The sequence below is a fragment of the Danio rerio genome, chromosome 1, assembly GCF_052040795.2.
Source record: "Danio rerio strain M-AB ecotype USA chromosome 1, GRCz13ab, whole genome shotgun sequence".
NCBI lineage: Eukaryota > Metazoa > Chordata > Actinopteri > Cypriniformes > Danionidae > Danio > Danio rerio.
The window spans coordinates 59,122,501-59,139,722 of NC_141021.1; the positions used below are offsets into that span (position 1 = coordinate 59,122,501).

The 17,222-nt window shown below is 38.5% G+C and overlaps 1 protein-coding gene across 9 annotated transcripts in view; it reads right to left on the reverse strand.

The window, feature by feature from the left end:
- The window catches only part of gcgrb (glucagon receptor b), a 53,964-nt gene extending 36,961 nt beyond the window's left edge, over positions 1-17,003 (reverse strand). For 6 of the 9 annotated variants that reach the window (XR_015477127.1, XR_015477126.1, XR_015477125.1 and 3 more), the window contains exon 1: positions 16,776-17,003. The gene's annotated coding sequence lies outside the window, so the exon portion shown is untranslated. Of the gene's footprint in view, positions 1-16,356 lie in introns of all 9 variants that reach the window. The other 3 variants (XR_015477124.1, XM_087238090.1, XM_087238088.1) reach the window with 1 other exon arrangement.
- Between the last annotated feature and the right edge of the window lie 219 nt (positions 17,004-17,222).

The window sequence follows — 17,222 nt, forward strand, 5'->3', positions numbered from 1 at the left end:
TTAGCATACAATAATATACATCTAACAATATGAAAAACATACATACCATTACAAACAGACATTTAAAATACAAATACAAATTCTCACTATATATATTGCAATGCTTTACCTGATGAAGACCATGTCGGTCGAAATGTTGTGATTTTGTGATATTGTCATAAAAAAAATTTTGAGAGCTAAAGTGGCAGTGTGCCGATTTACTTTGATTCTTTTGCTACTAATGTTTGTTTTTTGATCGTGCACCTGCCTTCAAGATTTTCTAGATGTGCGCACATTTCTGTTTTTTGTGTTGTGTCTCCACCATTGGTTGTATAATGTGAAGTAATGTAGATTTCACCATCAGAAGCAAAAGGTTGTCTATAAGACAACCCAGACTCATTATTGATATGTACCCCTGCATACATTTCTGGAGAGCACCAAATACGCCCCAGGAGCTATGTTTTTTTGCAGTTTTTTGTGTATCCACCAGAGGTCGCTGTTTACGCTTTTTGAGATCTCAAATTTCCGTCTCGAGTGCCATTCACGACTGCTGTTCTCACGTAAATCTACCAGAGGCCACTGTCGACTGACTGACCGACCGACCGACCCTCCATCAACCCCTTTTCCTAAACCCAACCATCAGTGTTTTCAAAAGCAATCCAGAGGAAGACAGGCCCTCACGGCCACCCAATTTTTACCACGTTTTCAGATCTTACCACGTTCCTTTTGTTTTTGTCTTACCTGCTTTCTGGAACCGTTCTTCACTGGACTTGAACACCATCATCACGGTAAACTCTGCTCTGTGTCTCAAATCCACCGTCATATATGCTGAGCCACTTGGCAATTTGGTAACCTTGGTAAAGCCGTCCACATGGAGGTAAGCAGTCAGCTATTTACGTGAAAAGAAACAGAAGCTGTTGGTGGCATCATACCGCCCCGTAGCATTCGTTTTAAAGACCAAATGCAGCCATACATAGCTCTGGCTACATAATTTGCGCTCTCGAGAAATGTATACAGGTGTACTTTTCACAATGAGTCTGTGTTGAAAAAAAGTGCAGTATCCAACAGAGAGAGAATAAAGAGAGTGTGTTTAACTGCACACTTCAAGAGTTCAAACCCAATGTAAGCCCTAAATGTAGCTGCGTGAATGATCCAGTGATCAGAGTCCATCTGATGATGAAGAACTTTGAGGATTCATTCCTTTATCTAACAACAAACGTCCGATAATCACGGAGGAAATCAATGCAGGGTCACTGAAACGCTGAGATAACTGAGGAAAGACGGGGCTGGAAGACTCAGAGCTGTGTGTGTGTGTGTGTTAGGCTCAGTTTCAGTTTTAGCTTTAGAAAGTAATATAAATACAATTTTAATGATGTAATGAGTTATTTATTTCAGGGTTGGGCCGATAAAAGATATATCAAATAGCAATAACATTTATGTCAATAACAGCGATAAGCTCTGGACTTTTTTACTCTATAATGATCCAAGACCAATCACACAGCAGAAATGTGCAACAATGGAAATCTATAAGTGTGTTTATGTTCGAGATGTACCGAATTTACAGCCACCAAAAATTGATCATACTAAAATATGTTATGCCCTTTAATAGACTCTCAATTTTTTGTGGCTTCAGTCATTTTTGGGTTACTTTTTAAAATCTTGAAGCATGAACAACATATATATATATATCGTAATCATTCAATTTAGAAAATAATCATCGAGGATGCATTTTTGCCACATCGCCCAGCCCTAACTTATTTGTGTTTTTTTTTTTTTGTGTTTTTTTTTGGTTAAAGTAACTTACCCAACACTGTGTTCATTTATTCACATTTAGTGTTTCAACTGTAGAAATTCAACTAATCAGTGTCTGTATTTCTGATAATTCTTATGAGTGTTGGTATTGTTTTATAAATCTTTCTTGCACAAACTTTTGTTGATATTTTTTTTTTGCTGGTTGTAAACAGATTAAACTATTAACCTGAACGACTAGCAGACACACTTAACAATTGCTTTTTTATAAAAACACACACACTTATTCCCTTATTTTCACACTTGATTGATTATAAAGCTTGTTTGGCATGCTGTCCCGGGAGAGAACCCTGAACTCAGAACATCCTCAAGCCCAGGGCTCCCTCCTGTTTGCAAGGCGAGAGGGGAGTTTGAGCTCCCCACTTAAACTCGAGATCTCGAGAACTCCCCTACTGGAGGTGCTAATGAACAGATAGTGATCGCTCTTAAGAGATAACTACTTACTAGGAGCATGTCTATGGTGCTGATTTGGATTAGTCAATTAACTTAAGTTGCATGTTTTTGGCGGTGGGCGGAAGCCGGAGTAGTACCCGGGGAAAACCGGCGTGAGCATGGTGAGAACTTGTAAACTCCGCACAGGAACGTCAGCTGGCTTGATAAGGACTAGTACCAATGACGTTCTTGCTGTGAGGCAACACTGCTAACCACTGGGCCACTGTGCCACCCATCTAGGAAAGGAGGAGGAGTAGGTGTGGAAGGGGGGATTCTTCAAAACGAAGATGGCGGTCATTTGGAACTTAGGGTATTTATAGAGGCTTGGGAATCGTCTGATTGGTGAATCATGAATTGAATAATGCGGGACCGGCTGCAAGCAATAATAAGCACGTGATCCTCTCGAAATTAGTTTATAAACAAACTTCAATTATCAGGGGTCCCCACAGCAGAATGAACCACCAACTATTCCAGCATGTGTTTTACACAGCGGATGCCCTTCCAGCAGCAACCCACTACTGGGAAACACCCACACACCACTAGGCACTGAGCCACTGTGCCACCCATATGTCTGCTAGTATCAGCTAACTGCTCCTCTGAAAGGTTATCCAGTGGAAATATTCTGCATTATGAGGGCTGTGAAAGTGCTGATGTGCGTCTTCTGGAGTTCATGATGTGTGACAGTGTCTCGTGAAGCACCACAAACTTTAATGTTCATCATAATCTCACAGTCTATGAGCAAAGGAGAGCTTCACACACACACACTCTTTCTATCTCGCTCTCTCCCTCTCACAGACACAGACGAACTCTCTCACACACATACAACTTTGTACCAAAGTACCAGTTCTTTAGACATCACCAGTTTGACATCAAATAAAAATTTATTAAAAAAAAATTATAATTTATATAGTAAGATACCTGTACATACATTTGTCAATTGGTATATTTGCAGCTCTACTATTTACTTCTGTTTTTAAATGTATTTTTTTTATATATTTATTTAAAATATATTTATTTATCTGTTTTTGCCCTGTCTCTGTCATTGCTGCACTGTAGAAACTCTGTCACGAAGACAAATTCCTTGTATGTGTGAACATACTGTACCTGACAATAAAGCTCTTTCTGATTCTGATAGCGCAAACGCTCATTCAAACAGATATCAATAGCAGCGGCTCCGCAATGCATAAAGATTACAGACAACAAAAATGACCCAATTTGTGAGAGAATGAAAAAGCACTGAAATATAGTCCTGTGAGGCAGGGTGGATTCATTTATGGTAGCTCGACTAGAAAATACAACAGTCCCAGGACGCTGGGCTAGCAGTTTTTTGAGTCCTGAACCACACAGAGTAAATGCTAACTTAGTACTAAATCTGTATACGCTACCTGACAAAAGTCTTTAGACTCTATCCAAGTTTTAGGAACTCAAATAATAAGTTGACTTCTAGTTGAGCATTTGGTATCAGAAGTGTCTTATATGAAAGGCAAAGGCCTCTAGATTTTGCTTATTTGAGCACAATAAAATCTGATCATGCCTTGATTTTGAATGATTTCTTCAGGACAGTAAGCTCTGACTCTGCTTAGACTAAAGTCTCATCACTGAACAGAAATAATGTCCAGTATAGAATATAAAGTCCTGCTGCAGTGGAGACAGAATGAATATTGTGTCTGACTCCATCATGAGCTTGGAGGACTGCATCCATACATCTCTGCTAATCAGGCCCGGATTGGCTAATCGGGAGGACCGGGAGAATTCCCGGTGGGCCGGTCTGTTTTTTGGCCGCGAGGGCCGGTGTCTGTAGCTGCTTGCACTCTCAGCAGTCACACTTTTTTCTTCTATTTATTTATTTGACCATAGCTTTACTCTTTTTAATCATTACTTTGCCGCAGCGCCGCTCTTTTTATTTATTTTCTCGCAGCCCCGTGAGAAAGGTGCAGCCTGCAGGTTAACTAACGTTAATGATGATGATGTAATGTAACTATCGACCCCAAACAGCGGCACCTTAGTGAATATAAGAATTCAAATAAAATGAATATTACACCTGCTCAATGAAAATCAAATGATTCACTACATTAATAAATCTGACATAACTTGATCAGAAATCTAAAAATAGGATAAAAAGATTGAGCCATCAAAAGAAAGTAGTGCTGTGTCTTGAGGGTCGCAAGTCATTAAATATTTTTAACTCTTACTGTAATAGCGCCAATGTGGTCCAGTGGTAAGCACATTGAATTACCAATGTAGCAGGCCTGTGGTCGAATCTCCCATAAAAAATCTTTTTTTTTTGTTTTTGATTTTATTGTTAAGACATAAAATACTTTTAGGGCTGTTAAACATTTGAATTTCTAAAGCAGCAGTTTTCTTGAAAAAGACGTGATAGTGCCATTAGTAACTGAATTGGAATCAGTCGTGAACTGAGGTGGGCCGGTCTGGCTTGAAACTCCAGGGCTGAAAATGAGTCCCACACCGGCCCTGCTGCTAATCACTGATTAATAAAGTCATCTGGAATGACAAAGAAAGCGTTCTTGCAGGACTCCCAGAGTTCATCAAGACTCTTTGTGTTCATCTTTAACACCTCCTCCTTCATCTTACCCCAGATTTACTCAATAATGTTCATGTCTGGTGACTGGGCTGGCCAATCTTGGATCACCTTGACCTTCTTTGCTTTCAGGAGCTTTGATGTGGAGGCTGAAGTATGAGAAGGAGCGCTATCCTGCTGGAGAATTTGCCCTCTCCTGTAGTTTGTAATGTAATAGGCAGCACAAATGTCTTGACACCTCAGGCTGTTGATGTTGCAGATCTCTCGCACGCCCCCATACTGAATGTAACCCCAAACCATGACTTTTCCTTCACCCAACTTGACTGAATTATGTGTGAATCTTGGCTCCATGCTGGTTCCAGTAGTTGTTCTGCAGTATTTGTGATGATTGGGATGCAGACCACCTGACGATTCATCCGAAAAATCCACCTTCTGACACTTTTACAAATCAAATGATCAACTACAAGTGAAGTTATGATTTGTTGCTCTTACAGCTGGGATCCACCACAAGACTTTTGTCAGGGAGTGTATAATCATTAGTAAGTGATGTACAATGTTTAAGATGGACTGAAAGTGAAACACACCTTATATTTTGATGCATCTAATTATTAAACGGATCTCCTTTACAGGTAAAATGGCCCAAAATGTGATGCAACTCGCAATGAAAATGTAAAAACGCTTAAGAAGGATGCAAACAGCATAGAAACAAATGCTAAATGAATGTCATCGAAGAAAACGTGCATAAATAAAACAATAAAACAGGTTGAGAGAAACGATTTCAAGAATTTAGGTGGATTAGGAAGCCTTTAAAGGGGGTCTAATATGTCTCGGATGTCCCTAGAGTGTGTATATGTAAAGTTTAAGCTCTAAATAGCAGATAGATAATGCTTACTAACTCTCTGAAACTGTCCCTTTTAGGATTTGATACTAATTGTGGGGTTTTGGTGACTGTCACTTTAAATTCAAATGAGACTGTGCTCTTTTTAAAAGAGGGTGGAGCTACAATCACCTCTGTGTCAGCATAGTGGCAGTTTCAAAACAGTGTCAGCGTGTGCTTCATGCTTCTGTCAGTCTATGTCGCTCCTGTCGCTGTTCATCTAAAACTCCACATCTATAATCCTCTAAGTCTATGCTGACATTATCTTCAGCAGCTCAAACACTCTAATGGCTAATGGACAGACGGCTGCTTCTCACTTAGGGCTGCTGTTTATGTTAATGAGGGAGAGATGGGCACTAGTGGGCGGGGCTTTCCCCATCTGATGACATCATACAAAGGGAGAATGTCAATCAAAGTGTTTCCCTTATCAAGTCTGATTATAAACAATACAATTAATACATTCTATCATTAGAAACTGGTTATTTCCACACACTGCTGACACCCAACAGTGCTTAAACCTCTAATAAAAATGATTTTTGCATAATAGGTCTCCTTTCAATCTAATTCTATCCAGAATTGCACACTATTCAGTGGTTATATGTCTACATTGTCCACTATGAAACCGTCCCACATCCCTGCTCTTTCATTATCTGGAGCTTCATTGATATTCACAACAACATCAAAGACCTGCTCAATTAATGTCCTTATAGGATTATGAAGAATTATGAAAGAGTGCATCATAAATATCACATGCACATCAATAAATTAGACTCGAGCACTAGAATCAAGCACATCAGATCATGATACTGCATGAATAATTCATTCAACAAAAGCCAAAATCAATACAAACTTGCATCTGAGAGTGTCTTTCTGTGCAGATATTCTCAGCCGTCGGCGATGGGGTCTGAAACAAGCTCATTAGCATAGATTAATCAGCACTAACGAACTAAGAGTCACTTCAGCTCTGCAATCTGATTCTGATGCAGCGTGAATCACTCATTCTTTATTTCAGATACCCAGTGTGTGATTTCTTTGTATTTTTTTTAAATAAGTATCATCACGATGCCCTAATAGGAACTAAAAGTATTATTTAAAAAGTGCAAGTGTAAGTCATTTACATTCAAGCTTAGTGAGTCACTTAGAAGTCTCTGAGAAGAATCAGAAGTGTTCAAACTGAGCTCTGAGCAAAAGGAATAAATAATTCACTTAAATATTAAGCTTAAAAGAGGAATTAATTAGCACTGTATGTTAGTTAGAGCAATGAGTGATTAAAAAAATGAAATTGGCAAGTCAATCTGAAATCGACTTACATGAACTGAATCACTGTAAAGAATCAAGTGTTCAAATTGAACTATGCAGTAAAGGAATGAATAATATACCTAAATATTAAGCTCAAGGGATAAAGAAATCAGCTTTATATGCTATTTTGAAAAGTTTGTGAATAAAAAAAGACTCAAAACTCCATGTATGGACTAAGTCAATCTGAACCGACTCATATGAACTGAATCACTGTTAAGAATCAAGTGTTCAAACTGAGCTCTGAGCTAAAGAAATACTTAATTTACCTAAATATTGAGCTCAAAAGAGGAATTAATTAGCACTGTATGTTATTTAGAGCAATGAGTGATAAAATAATGAGTCAAAACTCCCCGAATGAACAATGTCAATCTGAATCGACTGACATGAACTGACTCACTGTAAAGAACCAAGCGTTCAAACTGAACTCAGAGCTAAAGGAATACGCCATTTACCCAAATATTAAGCTCAAAAGAGGAATTAATAAGCATTATTAGTTATTTAGAGGAATTAACAAGACTCAAACTCCCTAGATGGGCTAAGTCAATCTGAACTGACTCACATGAACTGAATCCCTGTTAAAAATCAAGCGTTCAAACTGAGCCCTAAATTAAATGAATAAAAAAAATCACCCAATAATTCACCTAAATATTAAGCTTGAAATAGGAATTCATTTGAATTGTATGTTATTTAGAGCAATAAGTGATTTAAAAAAACTGAAAACGCCCAGTCAATCTGAACCGACTCACATGAACTGAATCACTGTTAGGAATCAAGTGTTCAAACTGAGCTCTGAGCTAAAGAAATACATAATTCACCTAAATATTGAGCTTAAAAGAGAAATTAATTAGCACTGTATGTTATTTAGAGCAATGAGTGATTAAAAAAATGAGTCAAAACTCCCCGAATGAACAATGTCAATCTGAATCGACTGACATGAACTGACTCACTGTAAAGAACCAAGCGTTCAAACTGAACTCAGAGCTAAAGGAATACGCCATTTACCCAAATATTAAGCTCAAAAGAGGAATTAATAAGCATTATTAGTTATTTAGAGCAATTAAAAAGACTCAAACTCCCTGGATGGGCTAAGTCAATCTGAACTGACTCACATGAACTGAATTCCTGTTAAAAATCAAGCGTTCAAACTGAGCCCTAAGTTAAATGAATAAAAAATGTACCTAAATATTAGGCTTGAAATAGGAATTAATTTGAACTGTATGTGATTTAGAGCAATAAGTGATTTAAAAAAAATGAAAACACCCAGTCAATCGGAACCGACTCACATGAACTGAATCACTATAAAGAATCAAGTGTTCAAACTGAGCTCTGCGATAAAGGAATAAATAATATACTTAAATATTAAGCTCAAAAAAGAAAAAAATCAGCTTTGTGCGCTATTTTGAAGAGTTTGTGAATAAAAAAACACTTGAAACTCCATGTATGGACTAAGTCAATCTGAACCGACATGAACTGAATCACTGTAAAGAATCAAGTTTTAAAACTGAGTTAAAAAATAATAATTTACCTAAATATAAAGCTCAAAAGAGGAATAAATTAGCATTAGATGTTATTTAGAGCAATGGGTGAATTAAAAAAAGACTCAAAGCTCTCTGAATGAACCAAGTTAATATGAATTGACTCACATGGACTGAATCACAGTAAAGAATCAAGTGTTCAAATTTTTCTCTGAGCTAAAAGAAAATAGATAATTTACCTAAATATCAAGCCCAATAAAGTAATCAATTAGCATTATATGTTATTTAGAGCAATAAGTTATTAAAAAGACTCAAAACTCAGTATGCATGCATATGAGTCTGTGAGTATGTGTGTGTGTGTTAATGTATGTATGAATATGCGTGCATGTGTGAGTCTGTGAGTATATGTGTGTGTGTTTCCTCATGGGACGCACCACTGACTCACAGCTCTACATGAATACAAACACTCTCAGTGGGCTTCAGGCTCAGTGACTGAAGCTCGCTCGCTCTTCATGTAAACTCCGCTTGTGTTTCTAATCACGCTTCATCACAGAGAGTGTGTGTGAGAGGGCAAGATTCACCTGAATGAAATGAGCTCTGTTTCAAATCACACTCACTTCACACACCCTACATAGTCAGCATGTCATTAGTGCAGGGTTTGAGACGCTTTTCACCTGTATAAACTCAGTCTCTGTTCATATGAAGTGTGTGTGTGTCATAATGTGGACAATATTGCAGCTTCAGGAGTACAAATAATACAGAAAGACGGAGGATATTATATTTAATGTCCATATATTATCATCGATACCTGTCTGCAGTGTGTGAAAAATAAGCTGTACGTGAAAACTACAGTGTGTGAAAACCTGTGAAAGATAGTGGATCTGCTGTGTTTTACACACAGCAACACAGTAATGAGAGTCAGACATGTTACAGAAAACACAAAACACACAAACACACACACACAGGCACACACACACACACACACACACACAAATGTGCACACAAACACACACTCAAATTGGCTCACACAAACACACACAGACAAACGTGCTCAAACAAAAGTGCACACACATGCGCACACACAAAAACATGCACACACACACACAGACACACACACACACACACACACACACACACACACAGGTACACACACACACTAACATGCACACACACACACACACACACACACACACACAAACATGCATACACACCCACAGGTGCACACACACACACACACATGCACACACACACACAGAAACTCACAAACATGGACACACACACACACACAAACATACACTCAGGTGAACAAACACACACAGGTGCACACACACACACACAAACATGCACATACTCAGGCGCACTCACAGGCACACACACATAACGCACATACGCAGGAGTCCACACAAGTGCACACACACTCAGGCAAACACGCTCAGGTGCACACACACACAAATGCACCCACAGAAACACACAAATGCGCATACAAACATACAAACACGTATGCACACACACGTGCACACACACACAAACGTGTTTACAGTCACACACACACAAACATGCACGCACACAGGTGCACACACACATAGGCATGCACACAAACGTGGACACATGCACACAAACACACATACACACATGCGCACACAGACACACAAACATAAATGCGCATGCACACAGGAGCACAAACAACACAGGTCCACACACACAAACACACACAGTGTGAAACAGTAATTGACTCAGTAATGGTTATTTTCCTCTGTTCTATCAGCAGATTCAATTAAATAAACTCAAATCAGTTTTATATTGAGGGAAACAAGAGAACACAACAGAAATAACATAATTGACACAACCACACACACACACACACACACCTCAGTTTCTCGAGAGGAAAACAAACAGCCAAAATGACCCTAAAACAGCAGCTCAGTCATTATTTGCTCATTATTTTCCCTCAGTGCTGTCTCAGCATTAATCATAACACACTGTAATCTTCATTCATATCCTGAAATGACGTTCACTTTACTCTTCTCAGTATTCATTTTAGGATTTGGCATTTGAACGTAGCCCTTCATTTATATTACGCATCTCCACTTCTTCATTTTAGAAGTTTCTTTTCAGCTTTAAGTGATCAAGATCTTTCTTATTATTAAGTTGAAGTTTTCTCTCAGATGATTATATTCTACATCAGCCATATCTCAGTAATCTGTCCAATACATTTACTTACTAAAATGGTAGAATATTTTACGCATTTCACGTATGACGCACAAAACAACAAATGCCGTCAGAACTGTTCAAAGAAAAAATTAATAAAAATGAATTAATTAATCTCAAATTTACCCACCACCTGAGACATATTTAAGAGCCAGCAGCACATTCCAGAAGAACTGGCTGAGATAATGCTGTGGCCCTGAAGCTCACGGCTCTGAAATATTCAAGCAGATTTTACAATAGGCACTATTTTTATAATTAAACACATCTCACACGTCCAGACAACAACATTCTGTAGGGTAGTTAAGGTATTTAAGGAAAGAATTCATTAGGTTATGTGAGTTAAAGGTGACCAATTATGCTCTTTTTTACAAGATGTGTGTGTGTGTGTGTGTGTGTGTGTACGTGTGTTTGTGTGTGTGTGTGTGAGTGTGTGTGTGTGTGTGTGTGTGTTTGTGACATATCAGGACACAAATCTGTATAATGACATGGGTATGACACAGGCATTACAAAAAGGAGGTGAAATATGAGGACATTGGTGACGTCCTCATTTCTCAAAATGCTTATAAATCCTACAGAATGAGTTTAATTTGAGTAAGGCTGCACACAGTCTCCTGTGATGGTTGGGTTTAGGGGTGGGGTGGGGTGAGGGCAATACAATATACAGTTTGGACTGTATAAAATGAATGGAAACCTATGTAATGTCCCCACACATTACTTTTTTTTTTCACAAAAACAAACATGTATGTGTGTGTGTGTGTGTGTGTGTGTGTGTGTGTGTGTGTGTGTGTGTGTGTGTGTAAAAGGTTTCAGCTCAAAATAACACAAATAATGTTTTCTACCTCTCTGAAACTGACCCTTTTAGGCTTAAATTCCTATTGTTGTGTTTTGCTGACTGTCACTTTAAATTCAAATGTGCTCTTGTCAGAAGAGGGCGGAGCTACAAATGCCTGCATGTCAGCATAGTGGTAGATTCTAAACAGGCTAATGTTCATGAGTGGAAAAAGTGAACAGAAGTGTCTTAGAAAAGGGCAGTCTATGAAGACTTGCATTTTATTTGTACAGTGTCATCACTCTACTGTGTTCATCAATGTTTGTGATTGGCCTATTATTATTCATGTAGACGCACTCCTTTACAAAATCATCCCAATGTCTGAAAATAAGAATTCTTTCTAAATAGATCTATTCAACTCATCTGGTGAAATATACTTAATAAAGCAATATATATATATTAGAGCTGCACAATTAATCGTTAAAAGATCGCGATCTCGATTCGACCCCCTAGACAATCTTAATTCAGCATTTCTACGATTCTGTTTTCATATTTTCAAGTTCAGGAGAGAAGAAAAGGCGGCCGCACGAGTCTTTTCATTGTTTCACACACGTTGCTCAGTGATAATGACACCTCCAAATGATGTTGAATGAGTCACATACTGTATTTATAAGGTATAATTCACCTAAAAATGTCATTTTTGTTTTAATATAATGATGTTTTCGCGATGGGGGAATCACACGTGACGTGAGCTGCTGACCCTGAGCTGTTATCACAGAGAGGGCGCGCGTTTGCTCTACTTGATAGACGCGTGGCCGTCTACTTTAGTGAACAGAACCTGCATATGTTGTGAGTAACAGGTAATACAGTTGTAAATAATATTCAGTTTTTGGCACAGAGTGATCGTTTAGAGCCACGCGTGAAGTATGAACAAGCAGTCAGAATGAAACCGAAAGTGTGCACTTCATCTAAATGATCATATCGCATTTTAGAGTTATGATTACGACAAGCATTTGATATGTTTTTTCTGTCATAGCGAACCCACAGTTGTGCATGAAAATAAATGTTTACAATGTCAGTATAACTACTCCAGCCTATATATTGTAGAATATAATCTGATAATGGCAAATGTCTGATTTTACCAGTGAATAAAATTGTCTAATATGACAGATTGCAAGCATATATCTCAAACATAATAATTCAACATCAGAATTATTTTAAGTAGAATAGAATTATTTGTAGAAACCAGTAGACCTGCACATAATATTATTATCGATGTTGTGCCATATGTTTGTTTTTACCATACCTTTATTTTACATCCACAGAATCGTGAGAAAATCGTGATCTTTATTTTAAGCAAAAAAATCGTGAAAAAATTTAGCCAGAATCGTGCAGCTCTAATATATATATATATATATATATATATATATATATATATATATAGATAGATAGATAGAATCATTCAGGGGAGTGATACAGAGCTGTAATGCGCTCAAAACCTGCCAGAACTACTTTGACTCTGTGCTTATCTGACAATAACAGCACACATCAGAATGCTCATCAGCCAATCAGAATCAGGCATTGAATAGAGCTGTCAGTGTACTATTAAATCATAAAGTACATCAGTAAATAATGGACCTGTCCTATCCTCCAGCCCTACGAGCAGTTTAACCTGAACAAATAATCCACTAATGCAGAATCTCTGCAGTATCGGTCTCAGGAGATTATAACAGATTATAACAGCACAGTTGAGCTCCGGCGCCGTGATTAAGAAATGCTGATCATGTTTTCACAGTATCACACTCACACACTGCAGGAATATCAAGTCAATATCACCTTACTGTTACACTCACAGCTCTGGATAATGGCTTACTGTTACCAATCAGTTTACTGCATTAACTGCTCCATCACACACACACACACACACACGATAAAACATACACATTACACACTCAAACACACAATCTGCAAACACAAACACACACATTAAACACAAATGCTCAAACACACATTCACAGAAAGACAGACAGACACACACACCCACACCCACTCGAACATACACAGTCAACCACACACATCTGCAAACACACACACACTCACAGATGGACACTCACACAAAAACATACTTACAAACAGACTCTAAACACACACACACACACACACACACACACACACACACTCAAACATACACAGTCAAACACACACATCTGCAAACACACACACACACACACACACACTCACACACAAACATACTTAAAAACAGACTCAAAACACACACACACTCGAACATACACAGTCAAACACACACATCTGCAAACACACACACACACACACACACTCACACACAAACATACTTACAAACAGACTCAAAACACACACACACACTCGAACATACACAGTCAAACACACACATCTGCAAACAAACACACACACACTCACAGATGGACACTCACACACAAACATACTTACAAACAGACTCAAAACACACACACACACACACACACACACACTCGGACAGACACACGCATACACAGACAGACACTTACACAAACAAAGATGCTCAAACACACACACTGAAATACGCACACATTAAACACACTCTCGCAGACAGACACACACATTAAACACACTCAAAAACCCGCACACACCACACACTCTCATACTCACAGACAGTCACTCAGACACACACATACATATTGCAAACACACGCACACACATAAACCAACAGTGTGGATACACACATAAAATCACAGACACACACACACACACACACAACCACACACACATACAAGAAACAACATGCTCACAAATACACAAAAACACCCACACATACACACACACTTTGAAACAAACACAAATACACACACACACTGACACAAACACACATACTCACAAAAATGGAAACTATGACAAACACAAGTGCACACACAAACTGACATAAACACACTCCCACTCACACACACACACATTCTCTCTTTATCACACACACACACACACACATTCTCTCTTTATCACACACACACACACACGCACACACACCATACACACTTGAAAAAGACAAGCACACACATACATTTTCTCTTACACACACACACTTGTACACACACACACATCCGCTTGGACACAAATACAAGCACACACACATTTTCTCTCTCCATAACACACAAACACACGCTTGTACACAATCACAAGCACACGCACACAAACACACACTCCCGGTCTCTCTTACACACACAATTGGATCCAAACTCAAGCACACACACACACACACACACACACGTTTTCTCCCTCTCTTACACACACACACTTGTACACAATCACAAGCGCACACTCTCTTTCACACACACACTTGGACACAAGCACACACACCAACACGCACTCGCAGATATTCAGCGTGTTTTATTGGCAGAGAATCGTCGTGTGCAGCCTCACAGAGCAGAACACACACTCCAGGGATCGACTTGTGCGTAAGATAAACACTAAAGCCAACATCTCCTTTAATGACCACACAAGTGAACATCAGCGGCCGGCCGGCGTGAACAAACGATCCTGAGTGTTTACTGAGACTCACTATGTATAGCCCTCAATATAGAGTTCATCATTGACATCTCAGCGACAGGCCAGTGATTACTACACACATCAGACAGAACACACAACTCCACTGACAGTCAAATGGATTCATTTACACCACGGTATATTAAAGATGTACTACAGTAGAACAGTGGCATTAGTTTGCGCAGTTGGACGAATCGATGAATTGTAACTTATTTTAGATTATTTTGACAAAAAAATGTGACTTACACTCGGCGGCCACTTTATTAGGTACACCAGTCCAACTGCTCGCTAATGCAAATGTCTAATATATATATATATATATATATATATATATATATATATATATATATATATATATATATATATATATATAAAATGGTTAATATAATTAATTAATATAATTATATAATATAATTAATCTAATTTAATGTTTTGCCAAAATTGTGTTCATGGCATCACACTGAGTAACTTTTTTAGGCATTCACAAAAGATCAACAGTGGTTGAAATGCATGTTCAAGTATTAAAGATGCAGTTTTATTAAAGTATGTATGTCAGGGATGTCTAAACACAAACCTGGATGGCCGGTGTAGCTCCAACCTTAATCAAGCACACATGAATTAGCTAATCAAGCATTAACTAGATTAACTAGAAACTTCCTGGCAGGTGTGTTAAAGCAAGTTGGAGATAAACTCTCCAGGACACCGGCCCTCCAGGACCGAGTTTGGACACCATTGCTGTATATAGTATAGTATGTATTTTTATAGTATGAAAAATATAAATGTACCATGTTCCCATTTCTTTGTGTGTATGTCTGTGTACTGATTATCATATGTATATTTAATGTTTTTTTACAAAATATAGCATAGTTTAACTTCAGTTAGTCTAGCAAAGCCACAGTTTAGTGTTAAAGATGTAGTTTTTATTATAGTAAAATGTACCATGTTATTATTTATTTGTGTGTGCCTTTGTATTGACAATCATTTTTGTGATCATCATTTTACTACAAAATATACCATGGTTAAACTACAGTTAGTGTCACAGAGCCACTGTTAAAGTGTTAAAGATGCAGTTTTTATTATAGTAAAATGTACCATGTTACTATTTATTTGTATGCGCGCGCGCGCGTGTGTGTGTGTGTGTGTGTGTGTGTTTGTGTGTGCTGATCACCATTGTGCATTGATTCTATTTTCACCGTTTTACTGAAAAAGAGACCATGGTTAAACTGCAGTTAGTGTAGCATTTATTAGCTATTGTAAATAATACTATTGTTATTGTCATCACCACGGTTAATTTCTGATTCTCAAAAAGATCTTATTCAATTTCTACAAACATCATGGTGCAAATAAAACATTTAATATAGCTTGTACAACATTTTACAATATTTAATTTGTCAAAAATAACCAATATTCTGACCTGAATGCTTTGTTTCTCGTCCACCTCTCTGCTAGACCTTGAGAAATCCGCAGAGATCAGACTCTGGATTCATTTTCTGCCGTTTTGAGCGCTTTTCCGAGGCTGAAAGTGTCATATGTTGTTGTAGTATCTCCCAAAAAACAAGCCAAATCCCCGGAGGTCAACAGTAACATTTAAATAATCGATTAAAACAATCTAAACTGCTCGTTGAAGACCTTAATAAATCGCTAAAACGTGTGTTTCTGAGAGAAATGAACTGGACTCAGGTGAAGCAGGTGTGAGCGCGCGCGCGCGCGCGAGAGAGAGAGAGTTTCTCCGCGATCGCGCGCATCTTCAACCGGCAACTTTAACTGATCAATAAAACCTAATTATTGTGTTAAAACGCTTGAGGAAGAAGAGCTGGGGCGGTTAATACTCACCCGGTGAGCGTTCAGCGCGATCTTCATCTCTCCAAGTGCTCATATTCCTCCTCGGTAAATATCCACAGAGTTCTGGGAGCGCGCAATCCTCCACACACAGACTGACTGAAAGACTGAATGAAGCGCCGAGTTTTTGTCCCTTATGTGCCGCTGTTTCCTCCGGTTGAGTGCTGAGCTAGTGCGGGATCAGATTCCGATCCGTTACCGGGAGCCCGGCGTGACGTCACCGAGAAGTCCGCGGGCGGCATGTTTACAGCAGCAGAATGCGCGCGACAGATCGATATCGGTTAAAATGTAATTAAGACTTCAGTCAGAGAGCAAAGACATCAATGTCCATGTAAACAGACGAGGAATTAAACACAATAACGTAAATGGTGGACAAAATACCTCCACCAATGACAGCTTTGAAACTTTCAGAATTATCCCTGCTGAAAAATCCAGCTTAAA